The sequence below is a fragment of the Anabrus simplex genome, chromosome 3 (genome assembly GCF_040414725.1).
Source record: "Anabrus simplex isolate iqAnaSimp1 chromosome 3, ASM4041472v1, whole genome shotgun sequence".
Classification (NCBI taxonomy): domain Eukaryota; kingdom Metazoa; phylum Arthropoda; class Insecta; order Orthoptera; family Tettigoniidae; genus Anabrus; species Anabrus simplex.
In genome coordinates, this window is record NC_090267.1 from 390077871 (window position 1) to 390095035 (window position 17165).

Below are 17165 nucleotides of genomic sequence, written 5' to 3' on the forward strand. Positions count from 1 at the left end.
GACGTTCCGAGATGCCGTGAGGAGGAAGGAGAAAGCAACGTCGGACATAAAATGGCCTGAGATAAGTAACATTATAAGAAATTTAACTATAAAGTAGTTCATTTGGTGTAGTATAATTGTAGGAATGCTGAAGTGCCAAAGATATGACCTGTTTGTGCCAAGGTGTGAATTCTAAGGCATATGCCGGAGAAAATAACCACAGATACGTATTATTTATGTGTAGTAATATACTGCCGTGCTCATAAGTTTGATCTGAGGTTAATGTGAGCAGTATCGGGAAGAGAATTGATGTTTTTGAACCTATATGCTTAGGGGAACGTCGTATTCGAGCTAGGCGAGGCTGAGATATGAAAGTGAAGTGCAGTATTATAATAATAAACCTAGGCTACCCAATGACCAGATTGAATAACTAGGCCAATATCGTCCATATCTACGATGAGTTGAAATAAACAGTAGCAGCTTGCGGTGTTTTGAGTAGATATTAAGGTAAAAGAAATGTTTTACTGCGACGTGGTAGACATTATGAAGAAGCTGAGTAGAGATATTGATTGTATGCGGAGAAATCGCAGTAATTAAAAGCATAAATGATAATATGTTGTTGGAGATTTGAGATGTTGAATAGGTATTGTGTAAGTAAATGATTGAAGGAAATAGGTGCGAATTTATGCTTAGCTACAGTTATGCTGTGATTGAAATTGAGGCAAGCAGTGGAATTAAGGCCTAGATACGTGAATATTAAGTGTAGCAGTGAGGTTAAATGGTCAATTGGTCGAACTCAAATGAAATATGGAGATAGGTTGATCGTAATTTACATGTATTTGAAGTGCATATGGGAAAGAGATATAGTCGCCTAGTAATATGTATTTGTCTCACATAGTGAATATACAATATTGGAACACGCGTTAACCTGAAAATGGTAAAATTAGTAGGCAGTAGAAGGAACCATTTTAATTGAAAATACACATAATAATTAATTGATCGGTACGATTCTGGCAGGTTATGACGGTTGAAGAACATGGAGATGGCACTCGTAAATGAAGATATTTAATTTTATTTTGGCACACATTTTTAATATATAAGGATGTTGGAATTAATATTTATGGTTAGGATTAATTTCTTTTAGATACTTAAAATGGCATTTTGAAGCCATAATTGGAAAGAGTTACTTATCTCATGCCATAAACAAGTCAATACGCAAATTCCCAAACCATTTCCAAAGAGTACTGCAAATAGACCTAAAGGAAAGAAAGACCACTCCCTCCTTTAATAAAGAGTAAATCCTAATTGCCCCCATGATGAAATAAAATGATGAAATGTGGTCACGCAGCAAAATAATAATTGCCCAAATGAATTAAATACACCTGCCTAATTTTAATTATGTTAATTCATTAATTTGAGTTGTCAAGAAAGATAATATGTGATATTCGAATTTATTTTCCTCTATTACCAAAGATGATCATTATTTTGTTAATTATAGTATTGGCAGGCTAATAAATTAGTTTTAATATTATTTTAGCGTTTATTTTCAAAGGTAGAGGTAGGAAGAGTAGTTATAGGATATATTTAGACTGGTATTTCGGAATCATGATATTCAGAGGCTCATATTGATTCTACGGTAGGATTTTGGAGAAAATGAGTAACATATTGAAGTATACAACCTCTTCAACGGAACTTGCGAAGGTAAATAGTATTTTTGAATATACATAGATGTTTTTACCCTGAGATATTGACTTAATATGGACATGCAACCACCGCACTTGATTGGTATATCCATCCCCGATTTCGGATAGTTAATTAGCTACATTTAAGTGGAAATATTGCACGGGCAACATCATATTAAATTAGTACTACAACTTGAGGTGAAGTATGAGGAAGTACAGCGCGATGGTGATACCTATATTTTTATCAGTCCAACCTGGAACTTGGTAAGAATTAGGACTACGAGGCCACCAAAGGTTGCATTAGATTTATCACCCATTCGTGAGGCAAAATTGAAGAGAAAGGCATCGTAGGGCATGTTGCAGTATCCACTGACTATAATTTAAAACAGAGGATGATGAACAATGATCGTGAGCAGAAAATAATCCGTGTATCTAATTCGCAATGCCTTGATTTCGGTAAAATTATAATTGATAAATTATGGTAGAATAAGACAATGCCTTAAAATGCAATAATATACCATGCAATTTAATATTTTTAAAACCAGTTAACATATACAAACACAGACTAAAACAGTCAATTTAATAAAACATAGTCAAAAAGAATAGACTAATACTAAACACTAAGTTTATATACGATAAAACAAACCACTGTCCCTCATAAAACGGATGACGAGGTCCGCTGACTGCTCTTCATCTCGTAGGACGAGGGAGATGGTAAGCGGGAGTTTCAGACTACATTGCAGAACAGCCTGGTCCATGCACTCCGTAAGGATGTGTACCACAGTAAGATGATCACCGCAAGTACACACCGGAGGGGGTTCTCTTTTCAGTAAATAGGAGTGCGTTACTATGCTGTGGCCGATCCGAAGACGACACAATACCACTGCTTCCCTCCGAGACGCCTGAAGGGAAGTCATCCATACCTTAGTTGTTCCTTTTATCGCTCTCAGCTTATTTGGAAGCGGAGTGGCCTGTCACTCCATCTCCCACTGGTACAGAAACAAATGTCTCAGGTGAGAACGAATATCACTTGCTGGAACCTTGTAAAGCAACGGGAGCAATGTAACAGTCTCCTTCGCAGCTTTATCAGCCAACTCGTTTCCCTCTACACCCATGTGGCTTGGGAGCCACATAAACGTGACTCTGGTGCCGGCATCCAAACACCCGACCAGCAGGTCCTGAATCCGCCGCACCGGAGTGTACCAAGAGAAACATGTATCATTAAACTATAGCGAGTTCAAGGAGTTTGTACACAGCAGAATGTGCCGGCACTCATCGGACAGCGTGTACCGCAGAGTTTCACGGATAACATAGAACTCTGCTGTGTACACACTACAGACTTCTGGTAAAGGAAACAGAAACCTGTTATGGTCGTCAATGAAACCACAGCCCACTTTCGTTTCTGCCCTCGAACCATCCGTGTTAACGACGACTGAATCTGAATACCGGCCAATAATGGACAGGAAGAGCCTGCGATAAATCTAGGGGTCCGTGTTTTCCTTTGGGGCAGTGTGCAGATGCAGGATTATTTCAAGTCGTCGTATTATCCACGGAGGTACCCCGTTTGGTTATCAGACAAGACAGGGACCCGAAGGTACTTCATATAATCTAAATTCTATCCAAACGTGTTCCAACCGGACGCGTTCGAGGACAAGCAGCGTACAACTGACGGTTTCCACTGTGGAATACGCAAGGATAGCTTGGGTGAAGTGGCATCTGTCGCAAATTTGCAGCGTAGAACAGAAGCATTTACTGGCGCCTCAGAGTGTAAAGGCGGCACACCAAATTCTGCGAGCAGGCTAGTAATAGCGCTTGTACGAAAAGCTTCCTTTGGCAATCTATTTTATTCAGTTTCGCAAGGACGCTTTCCCTTTATGATCCATACACTGCAATGCCGTAGTCTAACCTGGATAAAATATGTTCCCTACAAAATCGTAGGAGAACCGTGTGGTTTGCCCCCCAGGTCTGCTAAGAAACTTCAAAATCTTCAACTTCTTACTGCATTGCATTTAACGGCCGCACCTGTGGCTCCCACAATAATTTTCTATCGAAAAGGAACCCAAGCAATCGGTAAGTGTCAACTACAAGAACAGCGATATTCACTAAGAAAAGCTCGGGATGGGAGTGAAGAGCGCGCTTCCGGCAAAAGTACACTGACTGACAGAGCAAATGCAACACCAAGAAGGAGTGGTCAGAACTTTATGCCAATTGCAGGGTAGACTGACGTCACTGAGGTATGCTCATGATGTGAAATGCGCCGCTGTGCTGCGCACGTAGCGAACGATAAATGGGACACGGCGTTGGCGAATGGCCCACTTCGTACCGTGATTTCTCAGCCGACAGTCATTGTAGAACGTGTTGTCTTGTGCCACAGGACACGTGTATAGCTAAGAATGCCAGGCCGCCGTCAACGGAGGCATTTCCAGCAGACAGACGACTTTACGAGGGGTATGGTGATCGGGCTGAGAAGGGCAGGTTGGTCGCTTCGTCAAATCGCAGCCGATACCCATAGGGATGTGTCCACGGTGCAGCGCCTGTGGCGAAGATGGTTGGCGCAGGGACATGTGGCACGTGCGAGGGGTCCAGGCGCAGCCTGAGTGACGTCAGAACGCGAGGATCGGCGCATCCGCCGCCAAGCGGTGGCAGCCCCGCACGCCACGTCAACCGCCATTCTTCAGCATGTGCAAGACACCCCGGCTGTTCCAATATCGACCAGAACAATTTCCCGTCGATTGGTTGAAGGAGGCCTGCACTTCCGGCGTCCGCTCAGAAGACTACCATTGACTCCACAACATAGACGTGCACGCCTGGCATGGTGCCGGGCTAGAGCGACTTGGATGAGGGAATGGCGGAACGTCGTGTTCTCCGATGAGTCACGCTTCTGTTCTGTCAGTGATAGTCACCGCAGACGAGTGTGGCGTCGGCGTGGAGAAAGGTCAAATCCGGCAATAACTGTGGAGCGCCCTACCGCTAGACAACGCGGCATCATGGTTTGGGGCGCTATTGCGTATGATTCCACGTCACCTCTAGTGCGTATTCAAGGCACGTTAAATGCCCACCGCTACGTGCAGCATGTGCTGCGGCCGGTGGCACTCCCGTACCTTCAGGGGCTGCCCAATGCTCTGTTTCAGCAGGATAATGCCCGCCCACACACTGCTCGCATCTCCCAACAGGCTCTACGAGGTGTACAGATGCTTCCGTGGCCAGCGTACTCTCCGGATCTCTCACCAATCGAACACGTGTGGGATCTCATTGGACGCCGTTTGCAAACTCTGCCCCAGCCTCGTACGGACGACCAACTGTGGCAAATGGTTGACGGAGAATGGAGAACCATCCCTCAGGACACCATCCGCACTCTTATTGACTCTGTACCTAGACGTGTTTCTGCGTGCATCGCCGCTCGTGGTGGTCCTACATCCTACTGAGTCGATGCCGTGCGCATTGTGTAACCTGCATATCGGTTTGAAATAAACATCAATTATTCTTTCGTGCCGACTCTGTTTTTTCCCCAACTTTCATCCCTTTCGAACCACTCCTCCTTGGTGTTGCATTGTCACTGTCAGTGTATACAACAGAGGTCTTTGCGGTTGAAAACCGAAATCCATGTTCTAAAATCCACTGTTCCACTCTCATAAATTGTTGCTGTAATTGTCGTTCTGCGACTACCATATTGTGCGAGCTATAATGCAGACAATACCGTTTATGGCAATCACGAACAGAGTGACACTAAGAACCGATCCCTGTGGGATTCCATTTTCCTGGACATGATATTGCGAACATTCCCTTCCTACTCGGACACGCAATAGACAGAGGGACAAAAAAATTGGCAATAAATACTGGCAAGATACCACGGAAATTCAACTGATGCAGGACTGATGGGATTGCGTATCGCCATGTGGTGTCATAAGCCTTTTCTAAATCCAAGGAAACAGTCACCAAATGCTTTTTTCGGAAAATACCATCCTGGATAGAACTCTGCAGGCGTACCAAGTAGTCAGTGGTCGATGGAGCGGCTCGAAAACCACATTTGTATTCGGACAAAGGGCATATTTTATCCAGGCATCACCCAAGTCGGCGATTCACTATCCTCTCAAAAAGCTTACGCAAGCAGTTTGTAAGACAAATAGGTTTGTAACTTCCTGCATTCTTAGGATTTTTGCCAGGCTGTAGGACAGAAAAACTATGCCCTCTCGCCACTGTGACGGAAATTCACCCTCTACCCAGATTCGGTTGAACACACGAAGGATATATAAAAGACTGTCCTCACTAAGGTGTTTCAACATCTGGTTATGGATATTATCTGGCCCGGCAGCAGTGTACTTGTAAAGCGCCAAGGCGCTGCGGAGTTCCCACTCCGTAAAGGGCACGTTATAGTCCTCCGAAGCTCGAGTGGCAAAACTGAGTTGATGATGTTCTGCCTCCCGCTTCAGGGCGGAGAAGTCGCGATAGTAATTCCCGGAACCGGACACATCCGCAAAATGACTGGCTAGAAGATTAAAAATCATGGGTGGGTGGGTGAGTGACGATATTGGCTGCAATGGAAATTCGCGGTACTAAACACGATCCTTTTATACCCGAAATACGTCGAAATTTAGTCCACAATTGAGATGACCGAGTATGTGACGTCATAGACGACACACATGTCTCCCACGAAGCTTTCTTACTCTGTCGAATAACAGCTCGCGCTTTAACGCGGAGTTTTTTAAATGTTACAAATTTGGCCGCAGTGGGCTGCCTACGATAGCGCTTTTGAGCGCGACGGCGTTCTCTGGTAGCTGCTGCAAATTCTTCGTTCCACCAAGGAACGAGTTTTCGGCTAGGAGTCCCTGAGAGGGATGGAATGGATTCCTCAGCAACTGCAAGAATAACTTGTGTTAGGTAAGTTATGTCGTCGTCTACGCTTCATTCCTTAATTGAATGGTCAGCGAAGCGGCCTTCGATTTGAAGGGCCTCGGATTCGAATCCCGGCCGGGTGAGCATCTTATCACGTATGATTAATTTATTTGGCTCGAGTATTGGTTGTTTGTGTTATGTCTGATACACACCTCTCCATTTGCACACAAGACCTCACGCTACTAACCATTGCAGTAACACGGGATATCGAATACATCACTCCTCCGTAAAGTGTTTGCGTCAGGAAAGCCATCCAGCCATATAACTGGGATTAATACACACACATTATCGACCATCAGTAGTAGGGAAAAGGCCATGAAGTAGAATAAGAATACTCACCGAATTGATAATTATAACTTATCAGTGTCAGAAAACAAAATGTCCTCGCATTAACATTTAGAAGACCATGGAAAGAACTAAAATTGAAGAAATACCCACGATAAGGAATTATAACAGGTGCCTTTGCTGTCGAGATGTAGTGTTCACAGTACACTATGTCTTCTGGTACGGGAAAGAATAAATTCGTTCCTTTCATTGACCTGTCTCAGTCTCATCCCTGGCTTTGACAATATAAAAGTGACTGAGGTATGTGCGATTCTAGCAACCATTCCTTATGCAGCCAGTTCCTATTATGAATGGTGTGATAATATCTCTCATAGGGTCGGTTGGTGCATGAGTTTCAGTGGGTTCGGCAGACTGATATGAAAGAGTAACTTCTGGCTCGATGAGGAAAGCAACGGGAAATTACCTCATTCCTCATTTCTTTAGTATGCCCCTTCAGTGATGTCTAGGCTATCTATGACAGCTTTTGCTGGAGGTGTTCATGATCAAACCAGCCTTCGGGCTGAATACCCAACATACGCGTCAATTGACATAATTAATAGAATCAATATTAACAGAGACGATTCAAGGGAAAGTGTGCGATGTATAGGAAGTGTACTTGCTACAATATGGTTAAGTTGTCAACGTCCTGTTATTGACCAGAAGCTAAATAAATGTTTTCCATTTTACTTAACGTTGCACACGTGGGCCACTGTGTGTAAACACATTTGTACTATTATTATTATTATTATTATTATTATTATTATTATTATTATTATTATTATTATTATTATTAAATTGTCGATTCTTCTGCACCGTGGTAGGTCCGCGGTAAGAATGTATGTCGAATGTGTGGTCCTGGCTCAATTTTAAGATCGGATTCCTTTCCTGATGCCCACTACATGTGCAGATATATATTCACTGTTGCGTGTTTCGGTGGTGAATTGTAGTATTATTTGCACGTGTGTATGAATGAAGAGGTGTGTACTTGAATACAAATAACTGTTCCCCGTATTTGAGAACCCCTAATTAAGCAGACACGAACAGAAATCGAAGTCAGGACGCTCTCCCAATCTAAGACTTCATTGCTGATCATCCAGCTAAGGTCCGACTCGTTGGCTGAATGGTCAGCGTACTGGCCTTAGGTTCAGAGGGTCCCGGGTTCGATTCCCGGTCGGGTCGGGGATTTTAACCTTCATTGGTTAATTTCAGTGGCCCGGGGCTGGGTTTCTGTGCTGTTCCCAACATCCTTGCAACTCACACACCACACATAACACTATCCTCCACCACAATTACATGCAGTTACCCACACATGGCAGATGCCGCCCACCCTCGTCGGAGGGTCTGCCTTACAAGGGCTGTCCTCGGCTAGAAATAGCCATACGAAATTATATATCCAGATAAGGAGCTAAACATACTGTAGCTGTAGTTGAGAAGTTCTCTGAAATAAGCCCCGAACCCCGAAAACATAAAATAAAGTCATCGACGGTTTAGTTTTCAGGTACCAAAATATGACGTACAGAAGCGTGCCATAACTCTGAAGCTAGTAAAAAACATGAAAAAAGTAACAGAGAAGTTGATAAAAATTAATCGTTATTTCCTCTTTTTATTTCAGAAAAACGTTAACGAATTAAGAAGAGAAAGTTCAACGGTTCTTGAATAGACATCTGTAGAATTCTTACATTTAATAAAATGTTCTAAAGAAATTAAATAAGATGATTTCACGATGACGCAATTAGTATTTTCTTACAAACTAAAACTGGATACAAGAAATGAAATAAACTGGTTCCCAGCTATTTCAGCTAACATTTTATGAACGTAAATTCGATTTAATATTTCCATTAAATTAAACTTCTTCAACTAGGCAATATATTACGAAAGAAAATTTAATAATACTACTTTTAATTTTCCTGAGATTTATCCCTATTTTTGGGTTCGGGACTTGGCGTGGACTTTGCTTAGTTTTACAGCCATATGCCCTTCCTGACGCCAAGGGATAAATTCACTTGCATGTTTCTGTGGTGTTTGGTGGTATGGAGTGATGTATGTAAACGAAGAGAAGCGTACTAATACGAACACAGACACCTAGTACCCGAGCTAGAAGAATTAACCATACACTGTAAAACATCCCCAATCCAATCGCGATTCAAACACGAGTCGCTCTGAATCGAAGGAGCCGGATTTAAAAATGTTATTTATAAGAAAAATAAAGTGATTCGAAGCTCTTTCGCTGTAATTGTACGAACGGATTTTCTATTCTCACCGTAAACAAATACCCTTGTCGCGCTGGCCACTGAACGTAAGGAATCATATCGGGTGCATACAATAACCCCGTAAGTGATCAGGGAATACAATGTTCCATATCTCGGTCTGTATTAATAGCAGATGTTTGTAATTGCGTACCCGTATACTAGGGGATATGAGGATACCAATGATAAAGGAAAGGCAATAATCCTTAATCATGTCTAAGGGGTTCCTGCAGCCCACTCCTATATTAGTCTCTTTGAGCAAATTAAATACCCTCTGGAACACAAGGCGGTGCACCAGCATGTCAACGTGTGGGAGGACTGCAACCCGCCGTGCAGCTATGCAAGCCAAGTAATCTAATCATCATTTCAACATGGTCTTCGCCGAAGTTTAATACATGTGAGCCATCCCACATTTCTTGAACATAAAACGAGAAATGATGTAGAGACGGATTGTGATTACACCTGCATAGTGAAATCTTATTCTCCATCATATCTTCTAACGGTACACATTTAATAGTAAAAGTGGTAATTAACTAATACGGGAAGAGTCTCTTACATCACGACGAAGTAAGATCAAACTTTCTACAGCAACACGTCAAAAGCTGGTAATACACCATCTTCAGACTAATGCTCGTATATTCTAGACCTATACAATCATCTTCATTCCCAACGGTCTAGCAGAATTACAACTTAATGGTTTATTCTAAACAAACCTTCAGTATTTTGTCACGTGATATAAATCTGAACTGCCTGCATCAATTTAGCTCTCTAGGATTTATTTCCTTTCAATTGTTGAAATTGAGTCTTGTGCAACCTTCGCAATACTCAATCGAACAGGACGAATGAAGTTAGTTTTTCTTTCGATCCAACTTGGAAGTATTTTAATCATCTATAGAAAGACAAGTCCTTGCGTTGGCTGAATGGTCAGCGTACTGGCCTTCGGTTCAGAGGGTCCCGGGTTCGATTCCCGGCAGGATCGGGGATTTTAATAGCTTCTGATTCATTCTTCTGGCTCAGGGACTGGGTGTATGTGTCCGTCCCAACACTCTCCCCATCATATTTAGACAACGTACCATACCACCAACCACCACAGAAACACGCAATAGTGATTACATCCCTCCATACAGGGTTGCGTTAGGAAGGGCATCCGGCCGTAAAACAGGGCCAGATCCACTTTTGCGCCGCAGTTCGCACCTACGACCCCAGTGGTGTGGGGAAAAGCTGTAGCAACATAAGAAGAAGTCCTTGGATTATTTACTTTGCTCTTTGCCTTACGTCCTACTTAATACTTTTGCAATTTTTGGAGACACCGAAGTGTTGGAATTTTGTTCCGCATGAGTTCTTGTATTTTAGCACCTTCAAATGATATCGGACTGAGCCAGGGTCGAACCCGCCACCGCTTTAACATCTGAGCCACTCACATCCACGGAGTAACTCGTAGTTAAATTTAAGGTGTACATAATTGTACGTGACTTTATATTGAACATAAGCCAAACCACAAGACGAAGAGGTTTCATTTACAAATTCCATGTGTATTATGGAACTCTGATTAGAGCTATCTTAGTAAGAAGACAGTGACTATGTGTCTTAGTAACCGAGCCCTACCCTTACTTCAGTTTCCTGGTATTGTTATCCTAGAGATATCACTCGCAGGTGTTGGCCACGTGATCGCTGAAATATATAATATTCTGATGAATTCAAAACATTTATTTTCAAATGGCGTGGAAGAAGTGGTCATCTGAGTTATATATAAAAAGAGAAGAAAACTACTTCCATGACTACAGAGTACGAGAAGAAGATGAAGTGGTGGTGATGGTGGTGGTCATTATTGTTTTAAGAGGAAGTACAACTGGGCAACCATCCTCTATTAACACTAACGAGAACAAAAATGGAAGGGTGGCGACACTTCGAAAAATGAAGGTACCGGACAAGGGGAGACAAGGGCCACGAAGGGCGTGAAAGTTAAAGATTCCCTAGGATTCGCAAAACCTAATACCGTCGGGATTGGGAAAGAACAAGGGTTTACCACGGGAGGTCGGATAGGATTGATGAAAGTTAGGAGCCTGGCACAAGTAAGTGGAAGAAATGCCAGGACTCTGCTTACGGCCCCGTGGTCACAACCCACGCTACCAAGTTAAGTGACCCTGAGGCCCCTTTTAGTCACCTCTTACAATAATCAGGGGATACCGTGGGTGTTATTATACCACCACCACTCACTGGGGGAGAGAAGATGAAGAAAAGCCCTCTATATTTCATTGCCAGGATGGATAAACAAAAGTTTGTCCATAGAAAGTAAAACTTAAAGTCGTGTTAGCTGCACAGTTCAAGTCTGAGTATGCGTGCAGGATATTATGGATTTTAATCCCACCGTGAGCAGCCCTGAAGGCTGTTTTCAGTGGTTTCTCATTTTCATACCGGACAAATGCCAGAACTAATGTTAAGGCCACGGCTGTTACTCTGTCAGCCTTAACCCTTGTGTCTCCGACAACCTTCCAAATGTTAGTGGCTGAAAGACAGTACTCAGATCTATCTGGATCCCCGTGATCCTAGCATTTTTATCGTTATGATACCTTCAAGTGAACTGTGCATCAGACGTAAAATTATATCTCACAAGATATTAGTAAATACCTAAGAAAATTGTCTTAGATTTAACTCATACTTTGTTAAGATCTCCTTTGTTGAAGACTCGAAGTCAGCGAGTAGCAGAGGAAAATAAATGCGAGCATTTGTTTAAATTCCTACGAGAGTTCCACAAACTTAAGAACGAGCCGCCCACCCGTACACACAGAGACCGCAGTGGCTAATCCCCACAGAAATCTGCCTAAAGGAGAAACTAAGAAACCTAGAAATTAACAAAGACGTAATAGCATAGTGAATATCTACTCATTATTCGTCTGAATTTCAAAGTTAGTATCAAGGTCTGGCTGAAATCCTATCCATCCCTTGGCATTTCACGTGTAAATTATAAGATCTGTGTAATTTGTTTAATGCAACATATATTCTATTTGCAACCAGAATAAGTATAGGGTCATTCTACTTTAATTTCTCTGTTACAACATTCCCCGAGTGATATAATAATAATAATAATAATAATAATAATAATAATAATAATAATAATAATAATAACAATGATGATAATAATAATAATATCCTGTGGCTTCCAAAGAGGCCTGGTATAGGATTTTCTAGTTGACGCCGTACAGGCAAGCTGCGCGTCTATGAGCATGGGGCTCTACCTATGATTGATTCTAAAGTTGAAATCGGAACATACGCCCAGTCCCCGAGCCATCGGAATTAACCGGCCGAGAATCGAACCCGGGACCACCTGGAACAAAGGTCAGCTAGCTAACTAGTCAGTTATGGAGCCGATAATAATAATAATAATAATAATAATAATAATAATAATAATAATAATAATAATAATTTAATGACTCTTCAATTGCTCTATATTATCGATCTAAGTAGCCAAGACGGTATAACGCTGCCCTTCTGAGACGGTGAATGCGATCCCGCTTCGGTTCGGTGGTATTCGAAAGAGCACAAATGTAGATTTACCGGCACATGAAAGAAATTCTGGCAGACAAAATTCTGGCATTTCAGCATTTCAGAAAAACCACTAAAATAGTTCTTGGACGTAAAACCATGAACATTATTAGTGCTTTATATCTTAGGAGATGCCGGAACACTTTGTAGTAACAAAGACATTCGTAAGTGTATAAAGGAATATACTGGCCAGTGGATCTGGATTTCAAGCTCTTGTAAATGCCACATGACAGTCGCAATTTGATCCCCCAGCCTTGAGTAAACTCTTTCAACAAAGATACGAAGTAGGTTATCCGAAAGTGTGTGCAACATGCAACGCCGGGTAAAACACAATCAACCGAGCTCGATATCTGCAGTCGCTTAAGTGCGGCCAGTATCCATTATTCGGGTGATAGTGGGTTCGAACCCCACTGTCGGCAGCCCTGAAGATGGGTTTCCGTGGTTTCCCATTTTCACACCAGGCTGTCCCTTAATTAAGGCCACGGTCGCTTCCTTCCCACTCCTAGCCCTTTCCTGTCCCACCGTCGCCATAAGACCTGTCTGTGTCGGTGCGACGTAAAGCAAATTGTAAAAAAAAAATAATAAAAAAACACAATCAGCGGCAGCTGTTTATCACCGTATGCGAACAGTGTTAATAGAAATGACAGTCACTCGCCCAACCATCAGTAGCCGTGAAGAATATATTTTTGTGCTTTCCAATTTTCACACCCAGTATATGCTGGGGGTGTACCTTACTAATCCTTTCCTATCCTACCGGCGTTGAAAACCTATCAGAAATAGTGCGACATTAAATTGCTAAGTTGGAAAGGAAGGATCCAATATTCATGAATACAAATAATAACAGTAATTATTATAAAATTAATAACTTAATATCATTAATAATTAACATTATTAATCGAAATGGTAATCACTTTCAGTCTTGACGTAAGAAGTGTTTCACCAAGTGAGTTTTATTAGTAACAACCATGTCGTCGTCAAGGTCGTTTATGAAGCAGTGTATTTGAAACAAAATGATTAACGACAACTAGCATAACTAGAGATGTTAAAACGGACAACATACGTATTCGTCACAAATACCAGTTCAAGAAAATGAGGGGAACATGTTTTTGAACGTGTGACTTGCTCCAAAAAGTAATACCTTACACCCAGATATATTACCAACTAAACCTTTATTCTTTACCGTTGAATTATACAAAAGAACATCGATGGATTCGCGTCCATCTTCAGAATACAAACGGAAATTTCCAAATAGAGGCGAAAACAAAGTGATTCCAGTCCTCCAGGGTGGATTTTTATTACAGTTGGAGAGCTTCAGTGTATGTCCTCCACGAGCATTTATCACAGCTTGGCACCTACGTGGCATGCTCCATATAAGTCGATGGAGGTCACGTTGCGGTATCTGGTTCCATTCTTCAATGAGTGCCTGTTCGAGGTCTTGAAGAGTCTGTGGTGGAACAGGACGCCCACGAACACTTCTGTCAAGCCTATCCTTCACATGGTCGATGGAATTAAAGTCGGGACTCATTGATGGCCATTCCAGCCCTTGTATGACCAGTTCTCGCAAGACAGTTGTGGTGATGCGCGCTGCATGAGCCCTGGCATTGTCGTGCATGAGTACGAATTCAGGGCCAACACCGTATGCAGCAACCAACACATGTTTTAGCAGTATCTGCTCGGTGTACCCCACAGCGGTAGGATTACCACGGACGACGACAAGATCCGTACGGCCATCAATACTGATGACACCCCACACCACCACAGAATTTTGTCCGAATCGGTCGCCTTCCTGGACAAAATTTGGCATGTACTGCTCACCACGGCGTCTCCATATACGTTGGTGTCCATCACGCTGTGTCTGGGTAAGTCGAGTCTCGTCTCCATTGGCGAAGTTGCCAGTTGATGTGGGTACGGGCAAACAGAAGGCGAGCTGTGCGATGTTGCTGCGTTAAACGGGGCGCTCGAACAGGGCGTCTGGGTAGTAAGGGCACTTTTAACCTGTTCCTTACTGTCTGGTCATACACCGTGGCTCCAGTAACCCTCCTGAGGTCTTGTTGCATTTCTCTGGCAGTTGCTGAAAGACGGCGCAACACACAGATGGTCAGATATCGCTCCTCCTGTGGGGTTGTCAAGCGTCCACGACCTTGTCCAACCCTCCTTGTGAATTGGCCTGTCTCACTGTAGCGATTCCACCAGCGGTGAATAACTGACGGAGAGACATTGAGATCCGCAGCAACCTTCCTGGATAAAAGTGACGGCTCGTGCAACTTGAACCTCGTTAAGATGTCCAATGCGATGTGCTGGTTGGCGTACAACGTGTTCAAATGACCGCAGTAGTCTGTGTACCTCACAACGACACACGGACGCACCGCTTTCACTTTGTTTTGAGGGGTCACCTGACAGTTGAATGCATGGCTACGCCTACAGATGGAGATACAACTTCGATTTGACATACCCTGAGTAGCTAAGGTCTCAAGGTATGCTATACGACCAGTGGAACCCTATCTACCAAATTAACGTTCACATACCAGACGTTACAATACTTGTTCCCTTATTTTTTGAACTGAGTTTGCCAAGTTATTACAGATAGGTCTTACATAACTGTTCAAAATTTACCCTGTAGGTGTACTAGTGTTACAGGTAGCTATATCCTTGTGGTTGTTTTCTGCAGAAGGCAACTAAAAGTAAGGCTTAGGTGCCAAAAAAATATTGGACTCTTGACAAAAGTAGTTACTTGCTATTAAAAAAAAAAAAAAAAAAAAACTCTTTCCAAAATGTTACTGAACTTGACCTTGGACTTACAGGTGCTACAGTGCTAAGAAAAAGCTTTTATTCACATGTGTCTTTGTTTGCTAGTCCACTTATACAATCCATTAAGCAATGATGTACTTTTAATTGAAAGTTTGATTTGAGTTTGTATTCACCAGAAGGAAACGTCCATTGTGAGAGAAGGCTTTTCTATTAATACATTACGCAAAGTCAAATTGTCTGTAGATTTTGCAATGAACTGACTATGCGTCCATAACTTTAACATAAGGAAGGTTTCGCAGTAACAAATAGAGTTGATGAATTCCTTAAATATCTCTCTAGTAGATGATTTACTAATCATGAAGCTACCAAGAGAACAATCAAATGTACGTGCTGATTTCTGTTTGCCTTCTTATTTTGTCATCCGATCCACAATTTAGCCTAGTGTCAACTTAGTTAAATTCATTCATTAAATATTGTTATACTAAATAATTCTTTTCTACAGTACCAGTGTGTATTATTTACTGTTCTTAATATCGCTTGGAACAGGCTAGATGTGCGTTCGTAAGCCAGGGGCTCTTTTTCCCCCAGTCAAAATATCAGCCTTCAACTCCGCGTTCACATAGTTCGCTGTCATATTTTCCCTGTCTTCTCGGTGCTTTAGGAAACTGGACGCTCAGTCCATCGATGGAACATCGAATCAAAGGTTCTGATAAGTACAGAAGAATGTTCTGAATAACCTGGCAGAAATAAAAACCAATGAGGAGGTCAGACTGATTGGTTGTGGTAGAGAGCATCTGACGAACTTCAAAGATAAGAAAGTCCATTACATTACACGCATCGCATGAAGCAAACGCAACCGACTTTTCAAAATCAACACTGAAGCAGGAAACTGAAGAAAGATGGCCTATTGGAAGATGAAGGTACTTCAGAGTTTAGGACCTGTATCTTCTGACACCTTCAGAACTTCTATTCAGAGGGAAAGCATAATTAACTGTATCGCCATCTTTCAGTGAAGACAGCGTCGTAAGATGAGGTATGAGAATGTTGTTGGTAATTTCTGAACGATATGATGTATTTTATCCTACTATCCTAGGAAATTCTCCCAAAACCGTGTGCCTTGATTCAACTTACCAGGAAACTTCGTCAACGTGTCCCCACGTACAGGCCATGGTGGAAAATTTTACTGATTCAAATTACACGGTGTAACTCACACCCAAATGCGAGGAAATGGAACTGGAACATTTCGAGAATGGTTTCCAAGACCAGCACACGCGATATATTGTCAAAGCGAATGTAATACATCTACTCTCTCCGAGGTAATCAGTCTCCCAAGCAGCTAAATCAAACGAATACTGCTATGTATTCGAAAATACGGCGGAAATCTATAAGGAATGTACAGATAAAACAAAAAGATTCAACCCGGAAGAAGAACAAAGTAACTCTAACAGTCCCTGGAAGCTTCACGTTAAAGACGTTAAAAATATGTTGAGAATGCGTTGTTCACAATCCCTTGTCCAAATATGTAAAGGCAATGAAATTTGTAAGGGATTTATTTGTTTTATTTGTTGTCGTTGGGATGCAAGAAATATGGTTACATCTTCCCGTAATAAGGCCATTTACGTCTTTAACTGGCACACGTAAGTTTGCCATAGAACAAACGGAAGTGGAAGTGGAATAATTTCGGAAGGGCAAGATCCATCCCGGTTGAAGGTTCTAAAATTGCAATCTAATACCAGAGAGAAATGCGTAT